This window comes from Branchiostoma belcheri, unplaced genomic scaffold (assembly GCF_001625305.1).
Source record: "Branchiostoma belcheri isolate BF01 breed outbred unplaced genomic scaffold, Haploidv18h27 scaffold18, whole genome shotgun sequence".
NCBI classification, from domain to species: domain Eukaryota; kingdom Metazoa; phylum Chordata; class Leptocardii; order Amphioxiformes; family Branchiostomatidae; genus Branchiostoma; species Branchiostoma belcheri.
The window spans coordinates 24,931-27,868 of NW_017803268.1; the positions used below are offsets into that span (position 1 = coordinate 24,931).

Consider the following 2,938-nt stretch of genomic DNA (forward strand, 5'->3'; position numbering starts at 1 on the left):
ATATTCAGAAACATTGAAATATGACCAAGCTCTAGTTTCATTGATAGAACAGATCTACCAATGACTATACGGGAATTGTGGCCAGACAGTTCTATAATTCTATGTGGTAAAGAAAATGTCCGGATGCAAGGATTTTGTTTTGAGGCCTGTAGTATTAGTTTAATTTGTAAGGCTGATTCAACGTGCTTCCTTCGAAGTTGGAAATTCCAAACTCAAATTGACCAATGTTATCATTGTTGAAATTCGACTGATCAATTTATTATTTTGATGTAGATAGTTGAAAATTTTAGAAAGGTCTAAGTGTGACAATATAATCCAAGTATTTTAAATAGGAAAAGATTTACATGGTTGTTAATAGCCGATTTTATGTAAATGAGCTTTGACAATCTGAATTTATGTGTAAGAAAAGTTCTAGAAATGTAGCATAAGATACTGCCTGCTATACTAGTATTAATTTCTAGTGTACTGTACATATTCATGTCTGATATACTGTAGGTTATCTATTATATCTATATGTTAAGCCAGTATAATTTAATACTTATATTACATTTAAATGAAGATGTAGCAATTGGTTTAATTTGTTATTTGCTGATGCTTTTTTTATATATTTTTTTTTCGGCCAGTGGGATCGGGAACACGCATTATAGATAACCTATATCATAAGTATAACAACTAAAAGACATAATTATCACGCCTGATATAGGTTATCTGTAATACTAGTATATATATGATAAGCCAGTATAATTTAATACTTGTATTAGATTCACCAAAGATGGAGCAATTGGTTTGATTTTTTATTTGCTGATGCTTATTTTAGATCTTTTTCGGCCAGTGGGAACGCAGTACATACAAGTCAATATTTATGTTATATTTGTGTTAAGATATAGCATTTGGTTTTATTTGCAATTTGATGATGCTTATTTTACATCTTTTTCGGCCAGTGGGGTCAGGAACACATACATGTATATGATTATAAGAACGTAAGAAATAATTATGAACTTGGTACATTATCACGTCTGACATAGGTTATCAATAATATCTATATAATGAGCCAGTAGAAGTCATTTTTATGTTACATTTGAATTAAGATATGGCAATTGGTTATATTCGCCATTTGCTGATGCTTATTCTATATCTTTTTAGGCCAGTGGGAACGCAGTACATACAAGTCAATATTTATGTCACAATTGTGTTAGTTTTGAAGCATTTGGTTTTATTTGCAATTTGATGATGTTTATAATTTTACACATCATTGTCAGCCAGTGGTAAATATGCAATGAGGAAAATAGATATATATATATATACAAGTATATACGGGCATTTATATTTGTAAGGAAGGTACGTTACGTACTAGTAGGACAATTTATTATCATTTTGTTTTGACGTTATTGCCTTTTTGTGAACTTTTTTGTACAGATCAGGAGGGGTTGCAAACTAAATGGGAAAAAAGGATCTAAATGGGTCTAAGGAAAAAACAATAGAAAAAAGGTTGACAAAAAAGTGGGAAACTAAAGTGCTGAAAGTGTTGACACGACAAAATACACCAACATTTTATGCTCCCTCCTATGCTGTTACGTATTTGACAATATCAAAATCTACTCTGTATAATGTAGTATTTTAGATGAAGAAAAGGGCTATTTTTTGCACAGTGTATGGGGACCAAGCAATGGAAAGAAGGATGCTAAGATAATCAATTGAATTCTAGGGGAATTTCTAGAATATTATTTTGTTTTGAAGCATGATTGTACAAAGTTTTTAGATATGTCATTGGAAGAAAATGCTGCTGTATATACGGAAAACTATACATAGTCGGAATAAAAGATAATTTCAACTCGCCATACAACAAATATTGTTTATTACATAGACAATTAAGAGTACAAAATCTTTGTCGTAAAATTAATTCAATTACACCAGACGTATGAAGCAGAACAGGACCTCAAAAAATGATAAAAAAATAGGTCAATGAAAGACAGAAGAACGCATCAAACAGTTTCGAAAAGAAACCTAGTTTGTAAGGCTAAAACTGTAAAATAATAAAAATGATAAAAAATAATAAAGAAAAATAATAAAAAATATAAAATAATTAAAAAATAATTAAAAAATAATAATAAAAAATAATTAAAAAAAAGAAAAATAATACTGGAGATGCGGGGTATCGATCCCCGTACCTCTCGCATGCTAAGCGAGCGCTCTACCATCTGAGCTACATCCCCTGCTCATGCCTTAGTGCCTAAACTTAGCCCCATTTTTTGTGTAATGAATTGCCCAGTGTTGCCACAATAGAACTGACACATTTTGGTTGTATCTCATTCGTTGACGACTTACCCTTGGAATTAATGAATGAATGGTTTATTCAAAATAAGCATCTCTTTCACAGCCTATTGGCTGAATTGCAGGTTTATTATATCAAAAGTAACATTCATTTCTCAATAATTTTTCTCAATATTTCAAACGGATTAATATTTCATGTATCCGTTTCAAATGATTAAAAAAAGATAAAATCTTAATATATAATGCACCTAAGTATACTTCGCAAACAGTATCTAGATCTGTACGACTTACAGGGTCTAACTTCTTGTTCTTCATCACAAAAGTCACAAAAATATTTTTCTTTGTTCAAGTTTTCTAAAGGCTTAACTTGTGTTGAATACAATATTGCTATTCATTCGTTTAATAGACAGGTTAGATATGGTACGTACGGTAGAGTTTTTGTATGTTTGTCCTGCATTTCACAGTTCTCAGCTTGTCAGCATTTCTTGTGTTCCTGCCATCTTCCTCACTTCCTCTCGGTGTAGCCTCCTTCGCAGTCTTGTTGGGCGTCAGCGTTATTTTTTCTCTGAGCGACGCGAGTAATATGCGGCCGCGAGGGACGATTTGCTGCCGAGGGAGTTTTTTGCCACGGAGAGAAGGTTTCGCGTTGGAGCGTCCCTCGCGGCCG

At 32.4% G+C, this 2,938-nt stretch overlaps 1 non-coding gene across 1 annotated transcript; it reads right to left on the reverse strand.

Moving 5' to 3' along the window:
- Window positions 1–2,140: 2,140 nt before the first annotated feature.
- Window positions 2,141–2,213, reverse strand: Trnaa-agc. The gene has a single exon. It is a non-coding gene; the product is annotated as a tRNA-Ala (tRNA).
- Between the last annotated feature and the right edge of the window lie 725 nt (window positions 2,214–2,938).